Source organism: Bos taurus, chromosome 7 (assembly GCF_002263795.3).
Source record: "Bos taurus isolate L1 Dominette 01449 registration number 42190680 breed Hereford chromosome 7, ARS-UCD2.0, whole genome shotgun sequence".
NCBI classification, from domain to species: domain Eukaryota; kingdom Metazoa; phylum Chordata; class Mammalia; order Artiodactyla; family Bovidae; genus Bos; species Bos taurus.
Window position 1 is genome coordinate 92,666,006 of NC_037334.1, and position 16,018 is coordinate 92,682,023.

Genomic DNA, 16,018 nt, shown 5'->3' on the forward strand with positions numbered 1-16,018 from the left:
TACTTTTATAACCTGTATTACACAGTGTTCTGAAATGAACATCGAAGAAGGAGGAAGTAAAACCATATCCTTTAAATAATTCAAACAGCTATTTAAATGAGGCAATAAAAATATTTTTAGGTGGAATGTATTGCCATTGTTCTCTCTTGAGAAACTATGTATATAATAATATAAAATACTCAGTTACTATTTTATAAATATATAAATCAGAAATGATGATTTTTCACTCTGCAATAAAAGGGCAATATACAGTTAATACAACTTCCAGAATTTTAGAAACATTTTTCAAAAATTCCTTGCTATTTTAAAAGTCTAAGTCATCAAATTTTATGCTGATTCCAAAGTATATTTTGTATCTTTTTTTTTGAGAAAAGGATTTTTAATTGCATAATCATCTTAATTTTCATTATCATTTTGCATAGCCTAGATTAAGTAGGAATAGCAAATAAAACTGTGCCAATAAAAATATAAGAGAAATTACTTCAAAAGCAGTTTAAATCTAATTCAAATTTATGATATATAAAGAAATCCTAAGCTCTGTGCATCTTAGTTCAAATTTCTGATCCAAAAGTATGTAAATATATTTTATCACAAATGATATCTTTAAAATAGTTATTTAATATGTAAAGAATTCAGATAAATTGATTTTGAAAATAGTATCTCAATAGATGAGGGTGCAAATATAGGCAAGGAAGTAACATAAATTAATAATAATCATGAAAATATTTCAGTCTTGTTAGTGATCACAGAGGGTTTCCCAGGTGGCTCAGGGGTAAAGAATCTGCCTGCCAAGCAAGAGAAGCAGGTTTGATCCCTGGCTGGGAAGATCCCTAGAGAATGAAATGGCAACCCACTCTAGTGGTCTTGACTTGGAAATCCCATGGACAGAAAAGCTGGGAGGCTACAGTCCACTGGGTTGCAAAGAGTCGAACACAACTTAAGAGACTAAATAGTAGCAACAGCAGTGAACCCAAAAATGTAAATACAATCAGTAAGATACAACAATCAAATGTACAAAGACTTGAAAATGAAAATGCTAATGAAGGTATAGTGAATAAAGTATTAAATGGTGATAATGAGAGCAAATATCACATTACTAGAAAGCAATTTGACAATCTATAGCACTGGCCTTAAAGTGTTTCATACACCTAGCTAGTTTCGCTTCCTAGACTACATAATAAGAAACCGATACAAAATTCAGGCAAAAATATATATTCAGTAATTTTTATTACATACTATTAATATAAGAAAAATGTTATTATTGTGTGACAATACAATAGTGATTAAGTAAATTACACATTGTTTCACCTAATATTATGTAGCTATCAAGATCAATTGGCAAGAAATTTTTGTGGAATAGGAAAATGCTTATAATATAACTTGAAATACAAGATTCAAGACTGGGTATACAGTGGAATTCCAACCATATTTTTAAGGTGTATATACACGTGGAACATTTGCTCTTAGAATTCAGCCCCCTTCCTATGAGGAAGCTCAAGCAGTCTGATTCAAGCAATTTCATGTGTGCTAAGTTGCTTCAGTCATATCTGACTCTTGTGACCCCATGGACTGTAGCCCGCCAGGCTCTTCTGTCCATGGGATTCTCCAGGCAGGAATACTGGAGTGGGTTGCCATGCCCTCCTCTTGGGTATCTTTCCTTCCCAGGGATTGAACCTATGTTTCCTGCAGCTCCTGCATTGCAGGCAGATTCTTTTACTGCTGAGCCACTGGGGAAGCCCCAAGCAACTCCATGGAGAGCCCCCAAAAGAGAAGATCCAATAGGTTCATTTGGGCTGTGTCTTATGTAGCCATCTTGTCAAGATGCCAGATACATAAGAAAAGCCATCTCAGACCTTTCAGACTGGCATATCTGCCAACTAAATATCACCCAGTGACCTCAGACAAGGGCATGTGTGAAGCAGAAGAAATGCCCACTGAGCGCTGTCCAAGTTCCATATCCACACTATTTTGAGATATGAGAAATGGAATATTTCCTGCCATATCAGTGAACAAGGATGTCACAGTCATCAGGGATTTCAGCAGTCCAATGTGAGCTGGTAAGCCCTAAGGGCACTCAGTAAGGAGAAGAATGCCTGTGGTCCAGCAGCCAGTCCCTGCCGTGAGCCCCAGGGGAGCTCAGGATGGGAAAAATACTGGATACTGACCCCAGAGAGCTAAGATGCATATGAAAGGAATACTTTCAGGGAGTATCTTGCATCTTCCCATACATAGAAAAGCACTAAATTTCTTAACGTAGGATATCTGGTTTTCTTTAATTAGCAGTACTCTTTTAATGTTCAAGATTACCTCCCCTTTGTTAGAAAACTTCTATAAAACCTGGCTCCTCCCCTCACCTCAGTTCTCTCAGGATTCGATTACTTGAGATGCTTGTCTCCCAGGCTTGAAGTCCTAAAAATTGCCACCAAATAAAACATAACTCTCAAGTTTTAGATTGTGAATAATTTTTAGGTATTATATATGACAGAGATATTCAAATAATTGTTATGATACATATAGATGAAGATAAGTAGATAAGAATCCTAAGGAAATGATTGGAAGAAAATATTCTAAAACATTTACAGTGGTTATCTTCGGTGGGTTGTTTATCAATAACTTTTAATATTTTTCTGTGCTCGCCAAGTTTCCATTGGTAAACATGTAATACTTTTATTTTGAAAATAATTTTAAAAGTGAAAAATTCATTAATCATTATTGCTTAAAACAAAACATATCTTTAACATAGCATATCCAGAGAAATATGGCAAAGAGGCTTTGCATTAAATTACCTACTTAGGAATTAAATGTCCAAGTTATTTAATTTTTAAAGTAAAAATATTCTTCTTAAATTTCTGCTATTTAGACTAGATCATCTAAATAGTCAAATTTGGAAAATAGCAAATGACTATTTTATACACGGGTAAGGTTTAGCTCTGAGATCCTCAGTGATGATACTGTACTCACATACCACAATCTATTTTGGGGGATAGTGAACAACCGCATCCACTCATGAGTTCATGGACCTTTCTCGTTTTATTCGTCAACTTCATTTTAAATTCCCAGGATCCGAATTAATTGCAGGTGTCTGTTTCCAACAGGAGCACAGTCCTTAAATTATACATGTCAGGGCATCACTTACATCATGTCACATCCTGTTATGCTTCTTCCCACTATGAACTGGCATAACACAACACGACACAAGAGAAATGTATTGACACAATGCAAGATGTCAAAAAATAAACACTAACTTTTAGCAGATAATATGGTGCGGTTATTTTGAGTTATCTTAATTCTTCTGAGCAATTTAGTTGACCTTATTAAACTTTGGTCTTAAAAAAGCTGATGGCAGAATTGTTTGTGCTTGGTCCCAGGAGACTTCACCTTAAGTTTGGAGGTTCAAAACATGAAGCAATAACACAGCATAGGGGCTTCCCAGGTGGCGCTAGTGGTAAAGAACCTGCCTGCCAGTGCAGGAGACATAAGAGACGTGGGTTCGATCCCTGGGTTGGGAAGATCCCCTGGAGCAGGGCGTGGCAACCCACTCCAATATGCTTGCCTGGAGAATCCCATGGACAGAGGAGCCTGGAGGGCTACAGTCCATAGGGTTGCAAAGAGTCGGACGTGACTGAAGCAACTTAGCACAGCAATGTGTATAGGCGAAATGTTTAGATTTAATCAGATGGTATTTTGTAAATGTTCTACTACAAATAACTCAAACCATCAGAAAATGATGTTGAATTTTGACTCATAATGGAATAAGCTCATGGTTTCATGGGACAAGAGCACTAACACAGAAGGAATGGTTTTAATGTGCTGTACAACTAAGAGTCAGGATTTGCAAACCAAAATTCTAACAATGACAGAGGGATCAAAATAAACAAATGACAGAGAGAAGCTGAGCTAGATAGCGATGGACAGGGCAACGTGTGCCTCATACTCAGTGTTCAGCTCCAGCCAATTGTTGCCTTATGGAAAATGTGGGTCTAAAGTCCCAGGTCTTCCTGCCCTTCAAGAGAATATTTACACGACTGAAATATATTCTCTTTTAAATGTTGGCAGCTAATTCATAGTTCTAATATGTGAACAGGTTAAACAAAGCATATCTATGTGCAGAAAGCTGTTCAAGGCACAGGGCCCCCTTCAGAGTCTTAATTGGTAATACTCCCAATAATCATTGCATTCATGGTTGAATCAAAGAGCTCAAGTGCTGGATATTCAACCCTGTGTGAGCTAGACAGGAGCACATCGTCAAGAGCAGATTTCTAATTTTTAACTAGGCTAATTTTGCTCCATGACTCTCAGTATCTTCAAGCCACCTTCAAGCCTGCTGCTGACATGAATACTATTACCCACAGATAAAGCTTTAGATGCTTAACATGAAAGGAATTTTTATATTCACATGTTCCAAAATGTTACAAACTCAGAATTCCCAGCTAAATCTATAGCAACCTTTCACCAACTCTGCTAAGGGGCATGGGGACAATAGACCCAAAAAGAGGAATGGGTTACAAGAACGTTGAAATATAAATTGTTAATCCAGTTTTGTTACTTTCAAAGGTGGCACAGCTTTGTTGACTACTGATGAACTATTATATATCAAGTACTAGCAAGAGTTGAGCAGATAAAAATGAGCAAAGCCCTGTCTAGTAGACCTGAAGAGTTCTGCAAACGAATCATTATAATAGTACAACGTGATTCTTGCTCTAAAAGAGGAAAGAACAGAGTCTAACTCCCTAGAAGAGAGAGTAATCAAATCCAACTGGGCATGGAAGAAGAATGCTTTGCCAAAGAGGAGACACTTGAGCAGATCTGAGCCTGAGGACTGAAACAGTGTGGCCAACAAAGAGAACGACACGTAATTAAATATAGAGAGAGGATAGGTCATGGGGCTCAAGGAGATTGGAAAGGAGAAAGCAGTAAATTACAGGTCATCCTAAGAATTTGGGCTTAATATTTGTCAGTGAAAAATTATTAAAGGCTTTTAAGCAGAAAAGTACAAGTAGATCAAATCTTTCTTTTAGAAAAATCACTGGGAACAACATTAGGGCTAGAAGTGGGGGTGACTCAGAGACTGGGAAATGAGCTAAGAAACTATTTCAATAATCCATGAGAGAATCATGAAGGCTTAATATTTTTAATAAGCAAAACTAAGAAACGGAAAATAACAATTCTTAGTACATTATAATATATACATATTATATATTAGCACATATAATATAAAGTATAATAAACATAACTGTACTTTGTTTTACTTTTTTCTTTTAACTTCTTAAGCCAGAAAATCAAGGATATTGTGTCTAAATTGCCACAAACTGCAACATTAGCAGAACTTAAGTTCATAAACAATAATCAATCATTAAAATCACATATCAATAAAAATCTAGGTTAAGGAAGAAAAATACCAACTTTAAATCTCAAACTAAATTTTTTTGTCAGATTCTCTTGATGCTTATTCAAAGGAGAAGTTATTTGATTAAATGAAGTTTAATTTCTTTACTAAAATTGGCAGAGCATAGAAGAGTTATGGTGTTTGTCTGAGTTCCCCAAGAGCAGAGTCAGAGGGCTCATAGACTCCTGCTTTATCAGGGAGAGCAACTCTGGGAGCAGGCGTGAGGATTGAGGGGGGTGACAGGGAAGGAGAAAAGGAGCCCTAGCGAAGACTTGAGGATACATTCCAGGTTCAGCACCGCTAAGTGCAAGTTGAGTGCTCCATATCCCAGAGTCCTATACCCAGTTTCCCAGAACAACTGCTGAAGGAGGCGAAAGGGGAAACTTTTACACCAGTTCCTACCTTCCACAGGTTTTAAACCAGGCTTGGCGGTGGTTTAGTTGCTAAGTCATCTCCAACTCTTTCGACCCCATGGACTGTATAGCCTGCCAGGCTCCTCTGCCCATGGGATTCTCCAGGCAAGAATACTGGAGTGGGTTAGCCATTTCCTTCTCCAGGGGATCTTCCCAACCCAGGGACTGAACCCAGATCTCCTGCATTGCAGGCAGATTCTTTACCAACTGAGCTATGAGGGAAGCCAGGTTTAATATCACTCAATTAACTCCCTACACATTTCCCAGTTGCACATGTATAACTCCCGGCAGGTCATTGACCAAATGACTCCCAGCAGTGAAGGACCAAACTTCATTCCCTTCGCCACATCTGGTGGAAGGCGAGAGGTCCAACCTCTCAGATTGACCTCGCTTGTCAGACTGCACTTGGATGGCATCACTCAGAGCCCACTCAGAGCTGCCCACTGCTGCAGAGGTTGGAACAAGATAAGTGAGCACATCAGCACATCAATGGGGGCCCACCAGGTACATGATACTGAGCCTGACTTCTGAAACAAACATACAATCGAAATAATTTTTGATGATGAAAACCACCTTCATTAATTACTCTATCATCAGAACTTTTCACTAAGAATTTATCTTTGAGATGAAAGATGTAAACATATGTACAATTATTTAAGTTTACAGTTCTCACCCACTCAATATGCTTTCGGTCTTAACCATGCCATCTGCCAGCGTGTCAATTCATTTCATACTCTAATTCTGTGATCCTACCACACTTCCAGGTCTCTAACTTCCCTCATGTCCTCTTCCCTTCCCACCTGGGATTCCATACCTCTTTGTTATAATTATTCACTTGCAGATATCAGCTCTCTCACCTTTCGCTCCAGAACCTTGTGAAAACAACAGAAGAAATCCGAAGAGGATTTCAACAAACTCTCCTGCCAACATCCTCACACCTTCCTGCAGCTGGTGTCTACTTCTGCTTCTGGGTGGCTTCCCTGTTCCTGTAAGTACCCTGCCCTTCCATCTCTTTGTTGATTCCTTCTCCTCTTGCTTACTAAGAGACATTGCTCTGGTATTTGTCTTCTCTTTCTCCTCTGTCATCAATTTTCCTTCTCTACTGGATCAATGTATGGCAGGCAGAGATACTAGAACATTCTGTTCTTTAAAATACTGGGGTTTCCTGTGTGGCTCAGATGGTAAAGTCTCTGCCTGCAATGCAGGAGACCTGGATTCAATCCTGGGGTCAGGAAGATCTCCTGGAGAAGGAAATGGCAACCCGCTCCAGGATTCCTGCCTGGAGGATTTCCATGGACAGAGAAGCCGGGCAGGCTATAGTCCATGGGGTCGCAAAGAGTCTGACACCACTGAGCAACTAACACACACAACCACATCTATCCTGGGAGATCATAGCCTACTAGCTAGGAGCCATTTCTCTACTCCCCATTCTCGGTATTCCTCTTCAGCTTCTTCTCCTATCGTTCTCCCTTGAACCTTCTCCCATATGACTTTTATTCCCACTTCTCCATCAACCCTTCACTTGTCAAGGTTGTTAATGATTTTCACACTGATGAAGGCAATGGTTATTTGCCAGTTCTCATTTTAAACAACAACAGCATTTGATACAGAGGATTGTTTTTGCTTTTCAAGCTTTTCCCCCAAAATTGTTTCTAAATATTCCCTCTAAATTTTCTTTCTTTCTATCTGTTCCTCCTTATTCTCCTTGTTGATGCTTCTGCATCTCCCCAAACTCTAAACTTGAGAACCTTGAGCCTCAAGTTTGTGAATTCTTTTCTCTATATACACTCAGGCTTTAAATAACCTCCTCCAAGTCCCTGCGGCTATAAATATTATCTATTCCCTGAATACCATCTAATCCATACTCTCTCTAAACCATCTCAATTTCAATGCCCAAATTTGCTTCTTCTCACACATTAAAATCTTAGAATCACATACGAATTCTCTTCCTTTCACTCCAGTTCTCAAACTCTTATCAAGTTCTTTTTAGACACTTATTTGCAGTAGTAATAATGATTATAAACTAAGACATACGTATGCAATGCCTGGAATACATTTCATCATTTCCATTCCTACTAACCTCACCCTTATTTAGGACCCACTGCAATAAATTACTAAAACAACTTTATTTCCTCCAGTTTTCCTTCCCTATTTGCTTCTAATTCACTCTCCCATATACTGTAAAATAAATGTTTTGATTCTTGCTATCGTTTTCAAATGTTCATTACCATTAATATGAACTATTGATGGGCCAGAGATGCATGTATGCCCCCAATTTACAGTCTAAGTATCACTGATGCTTTACTTTTCTTATGGGTCATGAACCATTGATTGCAAATACAAAAATAACCAGCTTGGAGGTCTCCTGGTACCTCCATATTGGTCAGGAAATTTTAGGGTAGGCTACAGTAGCAGTCAATTCCAAAATCTTAGTGCTTTCAAGCAAAAATTAGAATTTTAGATATGTCCCTACGAACTTGGTGACTTCCCAGTACTTAAAAACTCTTCTGATGAGATCAACAGTCATATTAACAAATCTGATCTTTAGATATCATCTAATACAATGTGTCAACATACATGGAAGATCGGCAAATTTAGTTTACAAATATTTCCCACATGATTGAGACTTGATGTTAGAAAATCAGGCAAAACAGGCTAATGGATTTTAATAAAGCAGAGTACAAAAAGGTTAATTAACATCATTTCAGATTCCTCACTGCAACACTTTAAGAAACTATCAGACTTTCCTGGTGGTTCAGGGGTAAAGAATCCGCCTGCCAATGCAGGGGACACAGATTCAATCCTTGGTCAGGGAAGATCCCACATATCTTGGGGCAACTAAACCCGTGAACACCATTACCCAGCCCACGCTTTAGAGCCTGAGACTGCTACTGAAGCCCATGTGCCCTAGAGGTCATGCTCCACAACAAAAGTAGCCTCCACTGCACCACTAGAGAGTCTCCCCCATTTGCCGCAACTAGAGAAAACCCACATGCCGCAACAAAGACCCAGAGCAGCCAAAAACACATTAACTTAAAAATAGAAAAAGAAACTACCACTTGTCAGGGTCAAAGGGGAATAGTGGCAACTCACCAAACGCTGTTAAATACGCCTCCCTTTCCCAACTACATATCTAAGGTCAGACTTATTTCACGTACTTTGCAATGGCAGCCCACTCCAGTATTCCTGCCTGGAGAATCCCATGGATGGAGGAGCCTGGTGGGCTGCAGTCCATGGGGTCGCTGAGGGTCGGACATGACTGAGCAACTTCACTTTCACTGTTCACTTTCATGCATTGGAGAAGGAAATGGCAACCCACTCCAGTGTTCTTGCCTGGAGAATCCCAGGGACAGGGGAGCCTGGTGGGCTGCCGTCTATGGGGTCGCACAGAGTCAGATACGACTGAAGTGACAGCAGTAGCAGTTTCCCAACTACATATGTAAGGTCAGACTTATTTCACGTACTTTAACCAAAACAGCATATCACAACAATGAGAATGTAGAGGAAGACAAAAATTCAGCAATTTCCTGTTAAGTCTGACATTAAAGAGATCTGGAAAACTGCAAACTCTGCCACTCTTCTCGCTAAATTTTGAAGAAGTTTGGAAAAGATACTTATTTTTCACAAAATACATGGTAGTTTTAACACATATTGGTTTACTACTATTACTAATTTTTTTAAATTTCTCTATTTTAATCTCTACTACAGTCTTAATAGATACAACTCATATAAAAAAGCTAGTTAGCATTCTCACCACTTAATAGTGTTAAAGAGGCCTGACACTGAAAAGTCTGAAAATTATTGATCTAAACCTTGGACTTCATTTTCTTCCTGTATTTTTTGTCCCTGCAAACAAAGGGTCTTTTATTGTTGCCTAAAATTAAACTTTTTTCTGTCAGTATATTAAATACTGTTTATTTTTTGTCTGTTTCTTCATAGTCCAGTCATTTTATCAAGCTCTATCTTAATTCTAATAGTTTTTCAATCAATTCTTCTGCTCTTTAGGTATGCAGTGACATCCCTGGAAAATATGAAAACTGAATCTCCTTTCTAAATTAGAGCTCCATTCTTATTTGTTACTATTTCCCAAACAATATTAATAGCAAGGTAGCCATCATTCATTCCTAATTTTATTAAGAATATCTCCAGTGATTCTCCACAAAGTAAGATGGTGACAGTTGGTAATGGAAAGTATGTTTCTGATCCTGGTATGATAAGAATTTGATCAGAAAAGATTTTATATTTAGATTCTTTGGGGGTTGGGTAAACAGAAGAGAGGCCCCCCAAAATGGCCACATTCTAATTCCCAAAAACCTGTTACAATGTTACCTTTCATGGTGAAACATATTTGGCAGATGTGACTAAGGGCCTTGACATGGGGGAACTTTCCCAGATTATCCAGGCGGCCTCAGTGTAAATCACAAGGGTCCATATAAGAGGAAAGTAAGAAGGTCAGAATCAGTAAAGATGTGATGACAGTAGAAGTTGGAAGGATAAGAGTAAGGGGACATGAGCCAAGGATACCAGGTGGCCTCCACAGGCTGGAAAAGCATAAAAATGGATTCTTCCCTAGAGCCTTCAGAAGGAATGTAGCCCTGTCAACACTGTGATTTTAGGGCTCCTGATCTCCCAGACTGTAAGATGATAAATTCATGTTGCTTCAAGACACTGAGTTTGTGGTCATTTGTGACAAAAGAAATAGGAAACTAATGTATTAAGCATCACTCTTAATGATCATATTACTTGTATTCTGCAACCTATGACATAATGTTCAAATTAATACGTCCAACCATAATGAATTGTTATTTTATTTGAGGATGAAAAAACTAGTTTTGCTTATGGTGTTTCATTATTTAAATGAAACATTTTTTTTAATGTTTAAAAAAACATTTTAAATTTTCTGATATTTATTTAGTATTGGAGAAGGCAATGGCAACCCACTCCAGCACTATTGCCTGGAAAATCCCAAGGACGGAGGAGCCTGGGAGGCTACAGTCCATGGGGTCGCAAAGAGCCGGACATGACTGAGCGACTTCACTTCACTCCATTTAGTATATCTGCATCCGTGTATTACAGCGATGCCATTGTGTGTGTGCTGTAGTTTTCCCTGCTGTGTTAGCTTTGTCACGCTTTGTTATAAAAGTATACTAGCTTCACAAAATGATTTGAAATGTCCTTTTAATGTTCTCAATCTACTTAAACACTTATGGGAATTTTTAGTCAGTGCAACTTTAAACACACAAAAGTTAAACTTGAATTTACTTTTTATTTTTTTTCAACAGTGGTAGGGCTACTTAAGGTTAAACTTTCCACCTCTTTCCAGACCAATTTTGATAACTAATACCTTGTCAGGAATGTATGTATTTCACCAAGATGTTTAGGTTTATTAGCATAGAGTGGTGTGCAAGATTTTCTCAAAATGTTTAAACTCTGTCATTTGATATATCACGCCTTATAAACTATAAATATCTACATTTAATATTCCACATTTATTTTATTCTTGTTTGGATATGCCAGAAGTTTTTTTTATTCTTTATTCTGCTTTTGTTGTTTCCTAAATAATAAATAAATCGGTGATTGAACCATATTCTATCTCCCGAGTTTCTTATGTTTGCTTTGTTGTTTTTCCTCAAACTTTTTTGGTTAAATATTGATCTTCAATCTCTGTTGTTTAATAAACAAGAATCCCAGGCTATAAATTCGTCTTCAAACCATGACTTTGGAAATATCACAGTGGTTTTAATTTAGAAAGTGCTCCTTATCTCTCTAAATATGCTATATCTAAAATCTGTAGTGTTAATTTAATCCAAGAACTCTTTGGCAAAATGGTTTATTTTGCTTTTAATATCCAACTAGTGTGAATTTTTTGTTTAGATGTGCAATTAAGTTTTTATTTTATTGCAATGTCTTTAAAAATGTAGCTTACACAGTTTCTGCTCTTTGTTTTTAATTACGATTTTAAGGGTGTGTGTTTAGCATATGATCATTTTGTAAATGTTTCTGAGGTATCTGAAAATGAAATATTGTTTCTATAGAATATAGAGCTTTTATATAGATACAATGACATTTTACAAAGTTTTTAGTATAAGTATATATAACATGCCATATATCATTTGTATAAATATAACTATGCTAACTCCATTTTTCAAATTCTTTCAGGCCTCATTTATTTTTTACTTTTGATCTGTCAAAGACTAAGAAGAGTATGTGATAAGCATCCCATTACAATTGTCTTTCTGTCAGTGTCTCCATGTATATCTAACAGTTTATGCCACACATAATTTATCTTTTCAGTTACATAATGTTTCATGATATTATAGCTTTACTTTATATATTAGTTTTATTAATATAAAAACATGACATTATATGTTTCTTACTGGTGAACTGTATTTTGTATTAAAGTGATACTGCTTTATCTGGGTTTGTTTTTTCTTGGGGTTTTTTTGGGTTTTTTTGGTGAGTCTGATGTATCTGTCTTTAACTTTATATTTAACACTCTCTTTCATGTTGTTTTAGAGATATGGTCCAAAAAGATTTGGAGAAGTCTTTAGCCAGCCTAAATTTTCTTTTTTTAAAGTAACATGATTTTCCTGCTAACATTTCTGATAGTTTTGCTGTATTTTTAGAATATAATGATTTCAACAAAATGTGTATAGTGAGATTAATATTTCTTAGATTTCGTGAGCTATTTCTACATTTTAAAAGTCAGATCTACCTTCTGGTAATGAATCTTATTCTGTTATATCTTTGCTTATTCAGTGTGTGTGTTAGTCACTCTGCTGCTGCTGCTGCTGCTAAGTCGCTCAGTTGTGCCCAACTCTGTGCGACCCCATAGACGGCAGCCCACCAGGTTTCTCTGTCCATGGAATTCTCCAGGCAAGAATACTGGAGCGGGTTGCCCTTCCCTTCTCCAGGGAATCTTCCCCAACCCAGGGACTGAACCTGGGTCTCCTGGGTTGCAGACAAATCCTTTACCACCTGAGCCACCAGGGAAGTCTTTACTCATTACTTTTGTTCATCTACTGTTCTCACTTTCCATATATGTAGATTGGATCATACAGCTCTGTCCATATTAGTAAATGTATTATTTTCAATTATTTATACTTTTCCTAAAAGTATAATGTTTTATCACATCTATTTTTTGTCTTGTTAGTTTGTTTTTCTGTCAGTTCTTTATGGCATTCCCTTGGAGTCACTAATTTAAGAGTTGTATTTATCATACCTACATAATACTTCTGTGTCTCAATTTTGTTTTATCTTCATAATTGCTTGTTACAATCTAAAGAATGTTTCTTAAATCTCACTGGAAAGATGAATCATAGATTTTCTCAATTTTTTCTGTGTTTCTGAAAACAGATGTCCTGCAGAGAACATATCCTCTGTCCTCTGAGTCTACTGGGCAGTTTCCTGCTTTTGATCTCATGTAACTGCCTGTTATATTACTGCCTCAGACAGTAATCCATTCATACCAGCCCTCTGAGGGAAGGAGCCCGGTTCATGGTCTTGTGTATGAGGTGGCCACCCTTCGCACAGCCTGACTTCATTGTTTAGGACTCTGAAAGATGAAAAATAATATGTAGGGCAGACCTGGTATATGGTAATACCAGACCAAGACAGTAAAATGTTCAAGTGAATGGAAATAATATGTCCTACTGTGTATACAGTAAGATGTGTACACACATCTCTTTCCCTACTCACCTATGTAAAGTTCTCGGAAATATAGAAATTAGACTTCTAAAATATATTAATACACATCAGTGAAAATGCAAGTGGCATGAGTTGAATATTTCAGGAATTACTGGAAAAACAGACCATAAGCAATTATATAAGCAAAAAAAAGGAAAGCAATCCCAGGGGTGCTCTGGGCTCAGCAAGAAAGGTATACATAAAATCATTAAGCTGATCACCCATTGCTCAGAATAGGAGGCAGCAGAGGTATTTTCCTAGAAGCTGCAGCTAATGCAATAAATACTAATATTAGGTCTGAAAGGCAACGTTTTGGCAGAGAGCTAGCAAAGTCAGGAAGAATAGGAATCCCTAGTTCCTAGAAGAGTCTGCCCACCCCATGCAACAGTATGTATGGTATCCCCCTCAGAATGACCAGAGACAATCTACAGATCATGAACAAAATATTCAAAGAGGCAGAAAAAAATAATAATCACCAAATAATTGAGAAACTTATCAGCATGATAAAGACAACAATATCATGAAGTAAAGAATTAACAGCTGAGAATTTAAAGTGTGCCTAGCAGAGCAAACATTTAAAATACATGTACTGGATGTACCTAGAGAACTTTAAAAGGATATTTCATACACAAAATAGGAACAATTAATGATTTTAAAACATTAAATATGATTATCAAAAAATTTAAGTAGTAATTTTTAAAGTGAAATGGAATGAAAACAAAGAATGAATCCTCAAACTGAAAGAGGAAACTGATAATTCTTCTAAAACATGATACAAATGAATAAATCATTGATAACACTATAAAATAAATTTGACATATTGATAATAGAAGTATAAACTCCAACATCCATTACACTAGATTTACAAAAAGAGTAATAAGCACAATGAAGGGAAGAAAATAATCAAGAAAATTACAGAAGAAAATTTCCCAGAGCTAAAAAAATAGATGCATGGCTTTGAGCATAACCAGGGCTCAACAGAATCAAAGAAAAAACATACTCATAAAGGTAAATCATATTAGAATTTCAAAATTCCAAAGAAAGGGAAAATCCTAAAGTTTTCATGGAGAAATAAACGGGTGACTTATGAAGGAATGAGACATATTTGTACCAGATTTCTCAGCAACAACTCATTCTAGAAGACAATGGAGCAATGCTGTCAGAGAACTAGAAGATCATTTCTTTAAATCTAATTCTTGACCCAGCTAAAGTTATAGTCAATTATAAGGAGACAATAGTGGCATATTCGGGCTTCCCTGGCAGCTCAGTGGTAGAGAATATGCCTGCAATGCAGGAGACATGGGTTCTATCCCTGGTTTGGGAAGATTCCCTGGAGAAGAAAATGGCTACCCACTCCAGTATCCTTGCCTATGAAGTCCCATGGACAGAGGAGCCTGGTGGGCTACAGTCCACTGGGTAACAAAAAAAGTTGGATGAGACTCAGCAACTAAAACAACAGCAACAAGGGCATATTCAGAAAAGCAAAGACTCAAAAATTTTACCACTTTCACATTCTTTCTAAAAGTAACTAATTAAGAATATCCTATTTTATATCAATGAAAACTTCAGGGAAATGGATTACAAAGTGACCTAAAATATCTCAAGAAGTAGTGAGAATCTGAACGGGATAATTACTGTAGAAGAAAAATTTTAAGTTAATGCCTGAAAGATATCAAACCCAGATGATTTTATGGAAAACCCATAGCGAACAATTTCCAGAACAAATAATCCTCATGAGCATAGAAAACTAGGGAAATGTGGAAGTCTGCCCAACATATTCTTGAAGGCTAGCAAAATTCTGATAGCAAAAAGTGGACAAAGATAAGACAAAATAAAATTATAGTCCAATTTTTCTTATTATATAAATTCAAGATATTGTTAATAAATGAATCCCATAGTCCAGCCACAAAATAAAATAGTTATCAAATATACTATCATAGAAATGAAAGGCTGATGTAATCCTAGGAAATTTATTACAGTAATTCAGTATAATAAGTAGATTAAAGAAAGAAAATGATATTATAACCCCAATAGATGCCAAGAATTTTTAATAAAATTCAACCCCTATTACTGACTTAAAGTGGTAATTAAATGCTTCTGCCACACTGAACCCTATCATCCCCAATGAAAATAATAAGTCTATTTTTATTGGGACATTACCTACCATGACCCCCACCTAGAGAGGATAGCTACTACTGATTTTATAAGGAATTTTAGTAATCCTTCATCAGCGTATTGCTCAATGTCTAAATAAAAAGAATGTTCTCTGGGCCTTCTTGAGAAACATAATTAAAGAATGAGTAAGCAGGTTATACATACTACAACATTTCTAACTAAATAATTTTATTCCTTCTTTCATATAATAAAGAATTTCTGATTTCCCAACTGCATTTTATGCAGGCCACCACAAAGAATAGATTTAACTTATCAGAGTAATAAGCCTTTAGAAACATTCCTTGCCTCATTGCATATGTTGACTGAAAGAAAAAGCCATAATTTAAGCAGTTAAGTATTATGATTTCTAAGGCTTATG